This window comes from Pan paniscus, chromosome Y (genome assembly GCF_029289425.2).
Source record: "Pan paniscus chromosome Y, NHGRI_mPanPan1-v2.0_pri, whole genome shotgun sequence".
NCBI classification, from domain to species: Eukaryota; Metazoa; Chordata; class Mammalia; order Primates; family Hominidae; genus Pan; species Pan paniscus.
The window spans coordinates 41269833-41287721 of NC_073273.2; the positions used below are offsets into that span (position 1 = coordinate 41269833).

The following is a 17889-nucleotide window of genomic DNA, read 5'->3' on the forward strand; positions in this document are numbered from 1 at the left end:
ATACTAAATGGTTCCAGTTAGTTGTGCAGTTTCCCCTCTATGGCTTTCAATAAAAGTGATAGGATGTCATTTAGCAAAATGGCCTGAAAATTAGATTAGGTTCAATAAATATTCACTGAGTGAATAAATAAATGAATAAACTTCATGTTTGCTAATGCCTGGGGCCCATATGGAAGCAAACATTAACAAACAACCCAATGACACTTCATGTAGTAAGGATATAGTGGTGCCTCTTTGGACTTATACAAAGCTGCACAAGAATTGAAGATGAGGTTTTATCACCAGCCTGAGAACCCATTCACAGCACAATCTCACAAACAAGTCCACCAAGCTGAAAAAGGAGGATGACTGAGTAGGACCTCCTTTGATTTTTGCAGAATTCCTTGAGAAAAAACTGGATGCTCTTTTGTCAGCCAATTGCCTAATGCTCTACAATGAAACTCTTTCCAAACTTTAACTGTGCTAAAGGCTTAGGTTGAAATTTGTCCAAATTCATTTTCATGTTCACAAGATGAGCTCCCCAAATTGGCTTATTCTACAGTAAACCTAAACTTTCAGTTAGAACTCTTAAAAGAGATGTAAGGCACAGCATATTACACCCAGGACTAAAGACCCTAGTTCATTTGAGGTCATGTTTCCCATCTGGCATTAAATCTCAAGCTATCTCTAATTTGTCACCAGCTGACAGCTTCCAGATCCAGGATTGCCCCAGGAGGATGACTCCCAACATAGAACTGCCTGTATAACATCATAATAGAAATAACCTCATCTGTTCCTGTCATGTTATTTCTATATGTCACTAAAAGCTACAGCTGTTTACAAACCAACAACAGCAGCTAATAAACAAGTTTTCTCATTTCTGAATGTCCAAGTTCTTCTTTTCAGCTAAAAAAAAAGAAACATCCTAGGTAAGATTTTTCCCCCTAGTTAGTCTCTTCCATGAAGCACCCATGCCATTCTTTCTTCCTTGGGACTATTTGCAGTTTGAGCAATGACAATGGACATCAATGAGTTTTGCTTACCTAGCATTCAATTTTCCTCTGGGGACCAATCTTACTTGCATCCACCTTAAGCCTACTGGACCCACCCGGTCTCTTCCCAGCCCTGGAGAGGCCATTTCAATCTAAGTGTCTCTTTCCATTGGATATAGACATTGGTTGGCATGCAACTAAAATTAGGCCAATACGCATAGTTACCAGGCCAATTTGCTTTCTGAGGAAACAATGACATACAAGGAAATGCTGTTGACTGCCTACCACCACACAAAGACAGCATCTCTGAGAAAGCCAAAAGAAGAAACATGGCACCAAAGTGCCAGATTCCTAACGGCAATGATTAAACCTGAGGACACTATTTTCTAAATTAAATGTACTGCTAGTAAAGGGAGGCTGAAAATCTCTTCTTTTCCCTTAAGTCAATTTAACCACAATTTTTTTCACTTGCCAACTATTCCTAAGATTGCAAAACCTAAAAATATATATCCCTCCAATGGAGACATGGTATCTATGTAGAATTTGGGTTACAATCTGTCCAGCTTTTGAAATCCATGTATTTTTTTAAATAGAAGGTCTTGCTTTGTCTCCCAGGCTCATAGCTGCAGTGAACTATGATTGCACTGGCACTACCATAGCTCACTGCAGCCTCAACCTCCTGGCCTCAAGCAATTCTCCCACCTGAGCCTCCCAAGTAGCTGAGATTACAGGTGCAAGCTACTGTACTCAGCTGAAATCCACTTTTTGCTTATTATGCCACAGTTATTGACTACTTTCTAACAACCACAAATTTAGTTAATATGCAACTATGCATATTGGCCTGATTTTAGCTGCATGCCAACCAATGTCTATATCCAGTGGAAAGAGACACCTAGATTGAAATGTACTCTCCAGGGTTGGGAAGAGACTGGGTGAGGCCAGTAGGCTTAAACAGCTTCAAATTAATGTATTTACTTTATCACAGTTTTTGCTTATTAGGAATCTAGGCACTAGCTCAGCTGGACCCACTGCTTTGAAGTCTCTTACTGATGAAGGTGTTGGCCTGAGCTGGGGTCTCATTTTAAAGCTGACATAGGAAGATTCACTTCCAAACATACACGCTTGTTTGCAGAGTTCAATGTCCTGTGGACTGCTGGACTGAATGCCTCTGTTCCTTGGCGGCTGTTTTTCAGAGGCAGCTGTCAGCTTCTTGACATTTGCACCTGTTCAACATGGTTGCTCATTTCATCAAAGCATGGAAACCAAGAATGCAACAGAAAGGGTATGCTAGTAAGACACATTTATATGCTTATATAACGTAATCATGGAAGTGGTGTTCCATTACCTCTATCATATTCCATGAGACAGAAGGAAATCCTATTTCCTCCCTACACTCAAAGGGGAGGGAGTTGCACAAAGGCAGTGTCTTTCACTTGGTAAAATGCCAGCCTTGGGAGGTGGGAATTCAAGAACTACTTCCCTAGTGGACAGGGGAAATAGGACATAGCCTAAAGGCTAAAAATGTGTCAGGAGAGCTTTGCCACAGACAGAACAGTGGGTACTGAGAGAGGATTTTAGGAACCAGAAATGCAGACACCACCTCTTCTGGCTTCTGGCATTCTTAGGCAGCTTATATATACAGAATATACCTAATCCAGACTGCATTCATTTCTGGGACTTTGTAACTAATTACCACAAACTTGGTGACTTGAAACAACAAAAACTTATAGTCTCTCATTGTTCTGGAGCAGAGTTCAAAATTAAGATGCTTCCTTTCAGAGGCTCTGAAGGAAAATCCATTTCATGCTTCTGTCTTGGATTGTGCTTCATGCTTCATGCTTCTGTTCTTAGTTCCTCATAGTTTGCAACAGTGCTCCCTAGTTTAGGGATGAATCACTTCAATCTTTACTTCCATCCTCACATGGTGTTCTCCTTGTTTTTGTCTTTGTCATTGCATCTCTTCTTCTTTTTTTTTTTTGATATAACAGTTTTTATTTTAAAATACCAATATTTACGTGAAAGCAGCAAATACAAATTATGTCAACTATTTAATGTCCCATGAACATCTTAGATATCAACTTAGATGGGTAAGGGAATACATGATTTTTCAAAATACTTCTGGGGGGCACACAAGCAGAATACTTTGTGGACCACTGCTTTAAAACACTATTTCTCCAAGTGCATTGAGGGACAACTTACATAATCACCTGGAAAGGGTGGCCAACTTTTAAAAAATGCAGATTCCTGGGCCTTATCCACAAAATGAGTTATTAGATTTGGTGTGGACTCCAAATAAATCAATTTTCAACATGTACCCCAGGTAGTTCTCATGCAAACCATTTAGAAAGCACTACCTAAAAAAATAAAAACTAGCATTTTACAATATTGTTGCCATGGCTGAAGGGGGACACAACCTCATATACATTTCTGGACTGAGGATAGAACTGATATAAAAGCTAAACAGGAGCCAGAGCTCACAAAATAGCAGCACTTGTGGAGAAGCCTAGAAACAGGAAAAGGTCACCAGGGAAGGAAGGCATTTTCCCCAGAATTCTGAGCATGGTCAAAAGACAGAAGCAGAATGGAAAGGCCCAGGCAGCCTAAGCCCACTGTGGGCTCTGCACTGTGGCTGCACTTTGGGAGAAAACAGAAGAAAGTCCCTTTCCATCTTGAACCAGTCTGAGGAAAGTCTGTGTTTAGGAGGGTCAACCATCACACCAAAATAAAATATGCCCTAACAAAACCTGATTGCAAAACAGGTGACAGAGTACACTTTGGGAAGCACTGCTGGAGAAGGCCAGAGGCTACTTGCCATGAAAAAGCCCTTGGGACACTCTGACAACACTGTTGGGATGGTTGAGGCATCTGTTCCCTTTTGGTCCTGCTGGTGGCCTAAAGTATGGTCTCAGAGCACTTGTCTTCTGCCTGCTTTCTGGGTGGGGCTTGCCAGCATCTATTCTCTCTTCCTGGGATCATAGAAAAGCTGCAGCTTCCTGGGGAGCAGTTTCACCTCCACAGGCTTCACATCACACTCTTCACTGTCTATGCCAAAAGAGCCCCCAGCTCCGTTGGCAACAAGGAAAGTGCACTGGCTGGCTTGGAGACACTTTGCCTTCCATGTGCAGCTTGTGGTTTCAAACCTTTCGAGTTCCTGTAGTTATAAAGTCTCCTTTGCTGATGGTGTTCGTTCATTTAGGATGTTCATAAAATCTTCTTCACTTTTCAGGTCAAGCTGATTTTTCTGTGTTGTGATGGATAGTTCAATGGTGGACAGCTGCACATCTTTCCAGATCTCTGGGCTCACATCTTGGGAAAGGGCATGCTCCGGTTGTGCCCAGTAGGATGCAAGACTTTGTAATATTCTTCTGTAAAAAGAAGGCCTTTGTACAGGGGTCTATTCTGGTTCACTGGGAGATCTCTCTGTAGGTGCCGTGTGTAAAATATAGGCTTGGTGAGTCTGAGGCCACTCTTTGAGAGTGCTGAAAAAGTGAGCTGCTTTGATTTTTAGAGGCGCAAGATACCAGTACTTGCTAACTTTGATGCCAACATCTCTGAAGGGTCCCCATCGAAGGCCAGTCACTGCAAACACAGGCTATTCCTTTTCACCTTGCATCTGCAAGACATCAAGTGGAACTGTCTTTCCTTTCACAACGGCAAATGTGGCATTAGTTATATGTTGGACTTTGTCTCCATGTTCAGCAAAGAGGGTATGACTCAAACTACCGGTCCGTCCCAGTGGGATAAATCCAATGGGAATCTTACTGAAGGTAGCCTCATCTGTTCTTTGAAGAACTCCAGTAACAACCTCCTTCAGTGTCCCATCTCCTCTTACAACAACGATCACATCTGTGTTTAACATCAGTTCCAGGAGTTCCTTGACTTATTCCTCATAACCTGCCCTAATAATAGACATATCCATCCTGGATATATGTAAAATTAGGGCAGCATTTTTTTCAAATCGAGTTCTGGCTTTGCGTTTGCAAGCTGCAGGATTGAGAAAAACAGTTGCCTTCTTCACTTGTGCATTTGGAGAAATGAGCTGATTGCCAAACACCTGATCTTCTTGATAGGCTGCTCTCCTTAGTAGGTTATCACAGTGTTTTCTATACAGCTAATTACATCCCCAGGCCAGGAGGCAGAGCCCAGTTGTAATTTTCTTCCAATGATTTTGAAGTGTTTTAAAGAATACCGTCACCTTCTAGAGATTTGCAGGGCTGGGCCCGTGCGTGGCTCTGCCTTTCCTGTGCCGGTCTCTTCTTACAAGGACGCTAATCATATTGGGTTTAGAATCTTCCCTAACACAGTATGAACTCATCTGAACTTGACTGCATTTGCAGAAACCGTATTTCCAAATAAGGTGAATTTCCTAGGAACCAGATGTTAAGATATCAACATAACTTTTTTTTGAGGTGCACAATTCAACTGTAACACAAGTCAACTCAAAACCCATGCTAAGAGAAAACTATTACCAATGACGTGGTCTGTCAAAGTTTTTAAAACACAGATCTAACCCATGCTCCACAGTCTTAAAATAACAGTATTAAAATCTCAAAGAAATTAATCCTTCTGAAGTTAGGAACTCACAATACCTTCTGATGGCTACTCAAATTTAGATAATGATGATGGTGATGATTCTGATGATGTTTTTGATGATGATAATGATGATTATAAGTAACTACGAGATCTTAAGTTGAATAAAATGTAAGAGGAAGCTCATTTTATCCGAAGTTTTAGAATAAGCTTTCCCTAACGATGAACTCGGTTATTTTCCAACCTACGAACTTTAATTTCTTGGAAATGATTCCTTCTGCATTCAATCAAATTATAGCTCACTGCATTTAAAAATAGGCAATCCAAATGTCCATCAATGATAGATTAGATAAAGAAAATGTGGCACATATACACCATGGAATACTGTGCAGCCATAAAAAAGGATAATTTCATGTCCTTTGCAGGGACATGGATGAAGCTGGAAACCATCATTCTCAGCAAACTAACACAAGAACAGAAAACCAAACACTGCATGTTCTCACTCATAAGTAGGAATTGAACAATGAGAACACATGGACCCAGGGAGAGGAACATCCCACACTGAGGCCTGTCGGTGTATGGGGGGCTAGGGGAGGGATAGCATCAGAAGAAATACCTAATGTAGATGACGTGCTGATGGGTGCAGCAAACCACCATGGCAGGCATATGGCCTTGTAACAAACCTGTATGCTCTGTACATGGATCCCATAACTTAAAGTATATTTTAAAAAGTGTTAGAAAGAAAAAGAAAAAGTATATAGTAATAAGGAGGTTGCTAAGGCCGAACACTCTAATGCTATAGCCAGTAGATACATATGGCAGCTTAAATTTAAATAGAAATTAGTTGCACTTAAATGAAATACAAATATTTCTGCACCACACACACACACACAAAAAAAAAAACATAGGCAACCAACTGCTTTCTCAAAACTATAAACCAATTAGCTTATTAGTCATTATATCATGCTTGTATGCTGTCTTCCCTCCTTGTAACACTTCATGGGCTTGGCATTTCAGGGAAACATAAGGTAAACAGGGTCCTGGCTTGGCTGTTAATTCTTGTACATTCAGCATCTGCAGGGAAAAATTGAGCTTCAGCAGCAAATAGCTTTGCCTTGCTGTATGCTGAGAGTTTGTCATAGGAAATGGAGGTATCCTATTTTCTTTTAATTTCTAAAGCATATTATAAAATATATTGCTTTTAAAGTATTACAAAAATGTGGCTTCCAGTTCAAAATATACAAACCAAGAGTTTAATACATTTGCCAAAAAATAAAAAATAAAAAAATTTCACATAAACTCTGGGTGTATTCATAACACATAATGGGATGCATGAGAATAAATGCTTGACACTGAGGAGGATGCTTGCAAAAGACTACCTGGAAGGAATAAAATAACATGTTTTCTAAGACTTTCAGAACTATATGTTAGAAGAGGAAGGTAACATTCAAAATTGCTTCATCTCTGTTTGTGAGAGTGCTCAGGTAAACATCACCAACCTTTCCCTTTCTTTAATGTCTTTTTTCAATTATACTTTTAATTCTGGGTTACATGTGCAGAACGTGCAGTTTTGCTACATAGGTATATATGTGCCCTGGTGGTTTGCTGCACCCATGAATCCTTCACCTACATTAGGTATTTCTCCTAATTCTATCCCTCCCCTACCCTCTCAACCCATAATGAAGAGAAAAAGCTACAAACATCTTCATTGTTCAGGTTCAAAAAAAATAGGTGGTGGCCAGGCACTACAGGTTCATTCATTTGTTTCATGCAATAAAATATATAACTCATTATTTTATCTCAAAAATGCTCTGGGTCTTCAAAGCATTTACTGTCTACTGGGGATGGCAGATTTGTAAAATCATAATTAAATTCAACTTCTAGAACTTAAGAAATGATAGTTCATCTCTTCTTAGAGTACCAAAAGGTTAACATGAACATGGAAATAGTGTAAGGTGAAAGAGTTTTGGTTAAATGACCCCAAAAGCTCCTTCTACTTGGAAGATGTTATCATTCTGTGATTAGAGTCTAAGTTGATTCTACCATTTACGTCCAGGTAAATGTCTAGTATTATATTTAATATACCAAAATCTCCTCCTATAAAACAAAACAAAACAAGTATAAAATGCAAAGATCCCTGTAGAATGTGCAGTGGTGAAATCTGTTCTCATTATCTGATTTTAGCTCAAAATTAAATAATTTGTTAACATTTTAATATTCTTGAGAAACCTGCAGTTTTTTAAGGCTTACTTTTCCATTTTTAAATTTAAACATTTTAGAAACATGCAAATCATAACTTGATTTCATTGATTTCATACTAGTCATCTGAATTAATATATTTTGAATATAAAATTATGAAAGGATTTTACTACATTAGAAATTTGTGGGAGACTGAAATCTTTTGTGTTAATGATTTAAGTAACAGGTGATAAAAAGTATTTTTGAATTTGGTAAGAACAAAATCTCATGTTCTTTGATTTAACCATATTGTATAGTCTGCTAAGTAGAAAAAAATATGCATTAGAATAAATTTGGATGAAATTCCACTTATGAATCCTGCAATGTCACAGTGTAACAATGTAAAAAATACTAAAGTGAGTACTTTGCATGTTAAATTACAACATCATTGCACATTGCCTCCAGCTTTGTCATAGTTTTATCTCTCCTTTCTCCCCAATTTTGCATGTGTTATGTCTTTGTGCAGCTAAAGAAGCAATAAACAAGAACCTCAGTTTTAGGAAACATAGACAGCATTTCCTCACTGCACAACCATGTGTTTACACTCTGTATATTCATCTCAAGACTGGATGAAAACCTTTCTATCAAGGAACCGCCACAGAAAACATCCACTTTCGGCCAGGTGTGATAGTTCACGCCTGTAATCCCAGCACTTTGGGAGGCTGAGGTGGGTGGATTGCCTGAGGTCAGGAGTTCGAGACCAGCCGGGCCAACATGGTGAAACCCCATCTCTACTAAAAATACAAAAATTAGCAGGGCATGGTGGCAGATGCTTGTAGTCCCAGTTACTCAGGAGGCTGGGGCAGCAGAATCGCTTGAACCCAGGAGGTGGAGGTTTCAGTGAGCTGAGATCATCCCATTGCACTCCAGCCTGGTTATCAATAGTGAGACTCTGTCTCAAAAAAAATAATAATAATAAAATAAATAAATAAATAAATAAATAAATAAATAAATAAATAAAAGAAAAGAAAAGAAAAGAAAAGAAAAGAAAAAGAAATGAAGACATCAACTCAACTTTCACATTTGCCTCCATTTTCTTTCCCCTGAAATCCTAAAGCAGTCGCTGAAGACTTTGTGCTTTTTATGAAACGTTGGTTTAGTTGGGTCACATATCAATGGGACTTTGCCACTCACTTTTCCAGCAGTGGGGTTAGATCTCTCTGCATACCCACTTACACTCACCTAAGTCCTTGTCTATGCTAATTACAAATAATGATTTATTTATTAATAATTTTTAAATGAGCTACCTAAAATGTCTCTAAAGATAATAAGCAATGGAAAAGAGATGAAAATATCCAAAGAGTATACATTGGGATTAGGAGATCAATAGCATCATTGGTCTAACTGGAGGCTAAAGTCCATATGTGATAGGCAGATAGGATGTTAGGCAAATAGTGGGTGTTCCCTGGTTGAGTGAAGGATTATGTCATAAAAGACAGAGTGGAGTAGAATGTAGCTAAAAATATTCTTTTTAGGAAGAAAAAGGGAGTGTTCATGAACCTAGAATTTTCATATCTTGTTGAAACCCACCAGAAGAGCTCCTTTGTCTGAGACAAATCAATACCTGCTGTGTTCTTTCTTTGTGATGGCAACAGGGACTTACCCAAAGACAAACCTGAGGACTGTGCAGACAACTTGCACAGAGGATCAAGAGGATATCTGGCTTGAAGGAGACTTCAAGATGTTTGGGGTTTTAGGGAAGAAGAGGTTGTAGAGTGGTTTATGTGTTTTATAACTTGGCATTTGCCAAGAAAACTGTAACATACTTGATCTTGAATAAATTATGGGTACTTTTCCTATGGGCTTCCTTCAACACCATTCACACACACACAAACACAAACAAACACACACACCAATGCTTACCTTCACCATTAAAGTCATCATCAGGTATGTAAAATCTAACAGGGAAATATTTTTCCTTTATTTCTTTTTTAGATACAGGGTCTTACTGTGTCACCCAGGCTGGAGTGCCCTGCTGTGGTCTTGGTCACTGCAGCCTTGATCTCCTAGCCTCAAGTGATCCTCCCACCTCAGCCCCGTAAGTAGCTAGGACTACAGGCCAGTGCCACCATGCCCAACTCTTTTCATTTTTCTGGTTTAGTCATGTTGCCCAGGCTGGCCTAAACTCCTGGGCTCAAGCGAAGCCCCAACCTAGGCTCCCAAAGTACTGGGATTACAGGAGCAATCCTCCGCTTTTTAATTTGTGGAAACCTGGACCTGCTTCTCTGAACCTCAATACAGAACATTAGATTGAAATAATAAGGTGGAGACTACACTGTCTCATTGTTGCTTCACTTTACCAGTAGCTATTCCATAGATAGGTCACTCTTTTGGAGTCTTTCCCTCTGGTTCCATTGCCTTAAACTGACTGTGTGATTTAGGTAGGTCTAATTTATTTATTGACCTCACAATAAATTTATTTTTTGATCTCACAAACTCTCTGTGGCTCTGAAATCTGGAGCTCACAACCTCTCAATTTCTGTTTGTTTTCACTGCAGTTTGGCTGTGATTGCACCAAGGAAAGAGATGCTTAAACATAAAGAGAAAATGTTAAACTTAGTCATTATGTAAACAACCTGGTTTAGGAAAACCAAAAAGCGGAATAGTAAGATAGGACCTATTCTCAACAAGGGCTTCCACTACTTCATTCAGGCAAGGAATCTTGAAATGAAAGATAAAGTCATTGGATTAACATTCAATTAACATGACATTAAAGTTCTAAGAATGCACGAATCTTTTCTATTGTATAATTATTTCGTATATATTTATTTACTCCCAAATCACTATAATTCTAAAAAAAAAACAGAGGACCTATAATCATATTAGTCTTATTTTTAATAAGTGATGACACTAAATATTTAAAAGTTTAAATGACTTGGCTAGGCCAGGCATGGTGGCTCATACCTGTAATCCCAGCACTCTGGGAGGCCAAGGTGGGCTGATCACCTGAGGTCAGAAGTTCAAAACAAGTCTGGCCAACACGGTGAAACCCATCTCTACTAAAAATACAAAAATTTGCTGGACGTGGTGGGAGATGCCTGTAGTCCCAGCTACGTGGGAGGCTGAGGCAGGAGAATCTCTTGAACCTGGGAGACAGAGGTTGTGGATACTGCACCACACTGCACTCCAGCTTGGGCAACAGAGCAAGACTATGTCTCCAAAATAAAAAATGAATAAATAATAAATAGCTTGGCTAAAGTAGTATCCAAAATAAATAACAGAATTCAAATCAGCAATATTAATTGACAAAAATTAGACTACAACATCTTAGGAAGCAAGACTCCACAAATAAATAATAAGCTAATTGTTTTAAATGGCCAAATATTCCAATGGACTAGATGTAACTAAAGTTTCTATCTCTGACAATTTCTAAGATAAAAATTCTTATGATATGCACTATATGAAAATTTGATTTTTATTATATTCTAGGTAATCTGTATTGTTCAAATTACGACAAGAATCTAAATTGTAAATTGAATTAAAATTCATGTACTGAAAGATTATGTATGTAATGGAAAATGTTCTTCGCTAGGAAAAGCTACTTCTTAATTATCCAAACAGGCATAATTCATACTACCAAATACTACCAATAATATTATTCAAAACACACATAATTTCCAAACCCTCAATAAGATTATTACTCAATATTCAAATTGCTGAAAGCTTTTTGTGCTGGGAGAGAAACATGCTATCAGAAATCCACCCCAGTTTAACTGTGCTTAAAAAAAATACTAAATACTTTTCAATTAATCCATGTCAGGGAGATCTTTATTTAATAATCTTTCATAATTATCTTTACTGGCAAGCTATGTCTACACAACGTCAAACATCCAACTGACAGATGAAAACTGGAGTAATTTAATAATTGTCACCTAGTTGCATGTTGATGTTGATTGGTTAAAACATCGGTCTCACTCTGTTAACATAGTTTTCAATTTTCACCTAGATTTTGTGATTACATGCATACAATTGGACTTTGTGTGTCTAGACAACAAGAAAATGAAAATTAATTTCTCTTTAATATCACACACAAAGAGTAGTGTTATTGCCACTTGATAGTTTAAGGGAATTTTCCAAAATGTTATTCTAATCCTTTCATGGTTAATAATTTATCTAATTCACATATGCTCAAAATCCATTTGACAACAGGAGCTCAAAAAGACTAAAATTAGGAATAAAGCAGAATGATAACAGTAAGCTCTTTTAAAAAGTGTTACTTTTCCTGAAATTCCCATTTGTTAAAACCATATTAGAAACCACCAGAAATAATGGGCTGTTGGTCTTACTTCTTCAGCTTACCCCTCCACTACAACAGTAAACATCTATGTCACAGATGATCAGCATTTATTATGCCTGGATTAATACACATACCAGACCCACTATGCACATGCAATTTTGCTGAAATTTTCAAATTCTGTTTTATGTTATTACTGATATTGCACTTACATCAGATTACAGGGTGCTTGTATGTGCTGGATACTAAGCATTTTATATGGATTATAACCTTAAACCTCTCAGCTACCTCTATTTTAGACATAAGGGCACTGTGTCCCATGAAAGCTGAGTCACTTGCCCATAATGATCTGCCAAGGGGATAAACTGGCATTCCAACTCCAGCAAACAAGTTTTGGCTGGAGGAGTAAACAAGGCATACGTTCAAAAGGTGAGTCACTTTGCCCAGAAGAGACCACAGGTTAAGTTGTAGCTGGAAGGAATGGAGAGCTCAGAGGATTTTGTCAGCAGTGTTTGTAAGTAGGAAAATAAGAAATGTAAAGGTGCAGCCACCATCACAAGTGAAACTCTATGGAGACAGATGATGAAAGAACCATTTGGGTATTTTGTTATAAGTCATTCAAAGCCATCATCTCTGGAAATCTGTCATAGCTGTCTGAAAAAAAAATTTAAATGACCCTTTATTACTTTCCTGTGTCAAAATAGTGTATCTGTTGAATATGCTGTTTAGGACAATTTGCCTTGGGGCTATATTAACCTAATGCAAAATGTCAAATTTGCAGAATGTCCCTGAGTATGGTGGTTTATCTCTGTAATCCCAGAATTCTGGAGCCTGAGATGGGAGGATCACTTGAGGCTAGGAGTTCCAGACCAGCCTGGGCGACATAGGAAGGCTACAACTCTTTAAAAAAATTTAAAAACTAGACAGTCATGGTGGCTGAAAATTGTAATGTAAATCTAATAGGGGATTTTTTTTTCATTGTTTCTTTGTGGATCACTTGAGGTCAGCAGTTTGAGACCAGCCTGACTAACATGGTGAAACCTCATCTCTACAAAAATTAGCTGGGCATGGTGGCACATGCCTGTAATCCCAGCAACTCAGGAGGCTGAGGCAGGAGAATCACTTCAACCTGGGAGGCAGAGGTTGCTGTGAGTGGAGATCACACCACTGTACCCCAACCTGGGCAATAAGAGCAAAACTCCTTCTTGAAAAAAAAAATATATATCTGCTACCATTTTCTAATTTGCAGGAACCTGGACATGCTTCTTCTCTGAAGCTTAATACAGTATCAGCCTGTAGTCCCAGACACTCATGAGGCTGAGGTGGTAGAATCACTTGTGCCCAGGAATTTGAGGATGCAGTGAGCTTCTGTGCCACTGCACTAGAGCCTGGGTAACAGTGCAAGATCCCACTCAGGGACAGGGTAACTCTCACTCAAAGTTTAGAAGAGAAATTTTTTTAAAAATCTGAAAAATATCTGCCCTAAAAGAATAATCTGTATGGTCTCCTCAACATTCTTGAGGAAGACAGAAAGCTCCAAGTGCCCAAGAGTGTTTTCAACTAGAAATTATTGGAAGTAGAATCCCAGAATGGACTTGGGGTCAGAAGGCTCAAAACCTAATGACTTCAGCGACTCTGAACTTTGTTTTCAGAGTAATACTTCATTATGAATTTCAAATCATATTAAAGGGTGATAAAACTCTTCCTTGGTTTTCTATTACCACTATCACAAATCTCCACAAATTTAGTAAGCTTGGAACAACAAACATTTATTCTTTTACAGTTTCTTCAGAGTTTCTTCTACGGGGCTAGGGTTTCTTCCAGAGGTAAAGTTTCTTCCAAGAGACAGTTTCTTCCATGGGGATAGAATTGAGGTGTCAGCAGGGCTGTTGGGCTCCTTTCTGGAAGCGCTAAGGAAGAATCAGTTTCCCTGCCTCTCTAGCTTCTAAACGCTGCTGCCTACATTCCTTTCTCCTGGCTCTCTCATACTCAAAGCCAGCAATGTCCAGGTATCTCTTTTACATGCTGCTTTACTCCAACTCTGATCTCCTCTTGAGCCTTCTGCATCCACATTGGAGGGCTTCTGTTAATATACCGTGCTCAGTTATGTAACTGAGGATAATTATCTCTATTGGAAGGTCTGCTGGTTAGCAAACATAATTCTGTCTACAACCTTAATTCCCCTTTGCCATTTGAAGTCAATACTTAAGGCAGCGTATTGAAGAAGTCAGGTGCCATGCCTAGCAATCTATTCCGAGATTCCAGCAATGACAGGTGAAGGGAGGAGGAAGGCCATGCACATCTCTCAAGGACCATGATTCTTCTGCCTACAAGTACCTATCACTCAAAATTAGAAATGCTTGTAAACTTGAAATCTCAGCCTCTAAAGCTTGCCTGGCATATAATTGCTCCTCAAAAATATTTTGGACAGTGAAGTGAAGCAGTGCCTGCTCATTCCAGACACCTTGTGGTAAGAGCTGTCCTTCTCCCCCTGCCAACTGTTATACCCAGGAGCAGCCCAGTTTTATCTCTTCTTACTATTGCGTCAACTGAGCCAATTAAAACTCTGCCCAGGGATTTTTAGTATGGAATTATGGAACTTTGTCCTTCACTGGTGGTACTGAGAAAAACAAAATGCATGTAGTGAAAACTGCAGAGAACCCTCTCACTCACCACGTAAAGCAAGTCTATTTCCAGAAAGAAGCAAAGAACCAGACATAAGATTGGTGATGTCCTTGAGCTCATTTCTTCCAGGTGCCTCTAAAGTCTAGCTGCATATCTGCCCTTCTCCCAATCTGATTTCTCGACTTTTGCAGTAAATTTGGATATCTCACCACCCTTCTAATAAATTTCAATTTTTCCTTCAATGCCAGATTGAGGCTAGGTTATTTTCTACCAGCTGGACATAGTCCAACACCCTTTGACTAACGCAGAATGCCAGAAAAGTATGTACGACTTCCTGAAAAGATGGGAGATATTCAAGGATGAAAACCGTGCTATAAATTATATCTTGAATTACATCCAGTGCTATCTACAAGGGAAGCGAATGCATTTTTTTGTAAAAACACTAGCAAAGCCAATTGACTTTCTAGCTTGTTTCCGTGTTGTTCATCTGCCACCCTTTCATCTTAGGTAGCTTGTCTACCCCACAAAGTGCCATGGTGAGCAGCTATGGATAACATATAAACCTTTATGGTCCCAGTCCAATGGCTTATGCCAGTAGTCCCAGCATTTTGGCAGGCCGAGGTGGGAGAGCACTTGAGCCCAAGACCAGCCAGAGCAACAGTTTGTATAAATTTTTTATTTATACAAAATAAAAAATCAAAATATTAGCCAGGTGTGGTGGAGTGCACCTGTAGTCCCAGCTACTCAGAAAGCTGAGATGAAAGAATTCTTTGAACCCAGAAAGTCGAGGCTGCAGTGAGCTACGATTGCACCACTGCACTTCAGCCTGGGTGACAGAGCAAGACCCTGTCTCTAAATAAAAAAAAATAAAAATAAAAATAAAATAACTTTTGTTATATGGCACTGACAGAAAGAGCACGTGGTAAAGCAGAGCTTCTGTTACCATGCCACACTTAACACCCAAGTAGTAACAACAGCAACGATTGGCGCCAAGCTGCTTAACATAGATTTGTGTGTTCAAATGTTCCAGTCAACAGATGCTTAATAGATGAATCCCTTCTATAGCCCAAATCTTCAGGACACAGCTCAACCATTTATAGATTCCATCAAGATTTCCTCAAAACATAACTTGTCCCTGAGCTGTCACAGAACTTTCTTTGTTCCTTCACTAGGATGCTGTGGCTTATCATCTACCTCTACGTTTACTAACTCTCCAAATTTCTACACGTCAATGTCCATGTCACATCTGTTTATATTTCATCATAAAGCTCCAAGCTTCACCGAATAGGTCTTCAATCACTAATCGTGGCATGTTTACTTAAGTAATAGAATTCAAAGTCGCAGGTTTCATCTTGGGGAAAAAAGATGATAGGGACACCTTGCATTCAATTATCTGCTCTTTTTTAAATAGCTTCCTTTTTCGATTGTATTGCTAGCAAAACAAACAAACAAACAAACAAAAACAGAATTTCACTTCTCTAGAAATCACAATGGCATTTGCTGTTATCCTACAATGAAAAGACAATGATAGTGACTTTCCTTCTTTTCTGTTTTCTTTTTTTGAGACAGTGTCTCACTATGTCACGAAGGCTGGAGTGCAGTGGTGTAATCTTGGGTCACTGCAATCTCCCTCTGTCTCTCAGGTTCAAGCAATTCCGCTGTCTCAGCCTCCTGAGGCCAGGCTGATCAGAAACTCCTGACCTTAAGTGATCCACTCACTTCCGCCTACTAAAGATTAGAGGTATGAGCCACCGCACCTGGGCAATAATGATTTCCATTTATATTTTTTCTTTATATTTCCCAGGGTTTTCAGTCCCATTGAGAGGTGACAACGTGCTAGCAGCCCTCCCTCGCACGTCCTAGGCCTCAGCGTCCATTCCAGCTGCGCTTGAGGACCCCTTCAGCCCACACTACAATATGAGAGCCCCTCTCTGGACTGGCCCAGGCGGGAGCCCGCTCACTCTGCTTGCGGTGAGGCGTGGAAGGAGAGGTCGAGAGGTGTGGGCAGGAACTGGGCTGTGCGCGGCGCTTGCGGGCCAGCGCGAGTTCTGGGTGGGCGCGGGCTCGGCGGGCCCCCGCTCCGCGGGCAGCACTCGGAGTGGCAGGCCAGGGCAGAAAGGGGCTTTCTGCTCGGGCCAGGAGCAGCAGAGGTTGCGCTGGGTACCCCAGCACTGCCGGCCCGCCCGCATGGAGCTCCAATTATCTCTAGGCCTCAGCCACCTCCCCGTGGGACAGGGCTCAGGATCTGTAGCCCGCCATGTCCTAGCCCCCCCAACGGTGGGCTCCTGCGCAGCCCCAGCCTCCCCAACGGGCACCGCCCCCTGCTCGGCAGGGCCCACTCCCATTGACAGCCCAAGGGCTGAGGAGTGCAGGCGTGGGGCACGGGACTTGCAGGCCCCAGCGCGGGATCCACTAGGTAAAGCCAGCTGGGCTCCTGAGTCGGCTGGGGAATTGGAGAACTTTTTTTTTTTTCTTAAGATTGAGCCTTGCTCTCTATCACCCAGGCTGGAGTACAGTGGCGAGATCTCGGCTTACTGCAAGCTCAGCCTCCTAGGTTAACACCATTCTCCTGCCTCAGCCTCCCCAGTAGCTAGGACTACAGGCCCATGCCACCATACCTGGCTAATTTTTTGTATTTTTAGTAGAAACGGGGTTTCAATGTGTTGGCCAGGATGGTCTCCTCTCCTGACCTCGTTCGTGATCCGCCCACCTCGCTTCCCAAAGTGCTGGGATCACAGGCCCAGACACCAGGCTGACTGGGAATTGGAGAACTTTTACGTCTAGCTGGAGGATTGTATGTGCAGCAATCGGCACTCTATATCTAGCTAATCTGGCGGGGACTTGGAGAACTTTTATGCCTAGCTAGAGGATTGTAAATGCACCAATCAGCACTCTGTGTCTAGCTCAGGGATTGTAAATGCACCACTCTGTCAAAATGGACCAATCAGCTCTCTGTAAAATGGACCAATCAGCAGAATGTGGGTGGGGCCAGATAAGGGAATGGAAGCAGGCTGCCCAAAGCACACAGCGCCAATCTGCTGGTGTCTTTTTCCATGCTGTGGAAGGTCGTTTTGCTGTTTGCAATAAATCTTGCTGCTGCTCACTTTTTATGGGTCCCGCAGCTTTATGAGATGTAACACTCACCTTCACAAAGGTCTGCAACTTCACTCCCGAGGTCAGCGAGACCACGAACTCACAGGAAGGAATGAAGAACTGCAGACGCGCTGCCTTTAAGAGTTGTGACACTCACTGGGAAGGTCTGCAGCCTCACTGCTGAAGCCAGTGAGACCA

General features: G+C 40.6%; 1 protein-coding gene and 1 pseudogene across 11 annotated transcripts in view; both read right to left on the reverse strand.

The window, feature by feature from the left end:
* LOC100994646 (neuroligin-4, Y-linked) overlaps positions 1-17889 on the reverse strand; it is a 293763-nt gene that overhangs the window by 180292 nt on the left and 95582 nt on the right. The gene's annotated exons all lie outside the window — the stretch shown is intronic.
* Positions 3877-16943, reverse strand: LOC129395712 (acylglycerol kinase, mitochondrial-like; annotated as a pseudogene).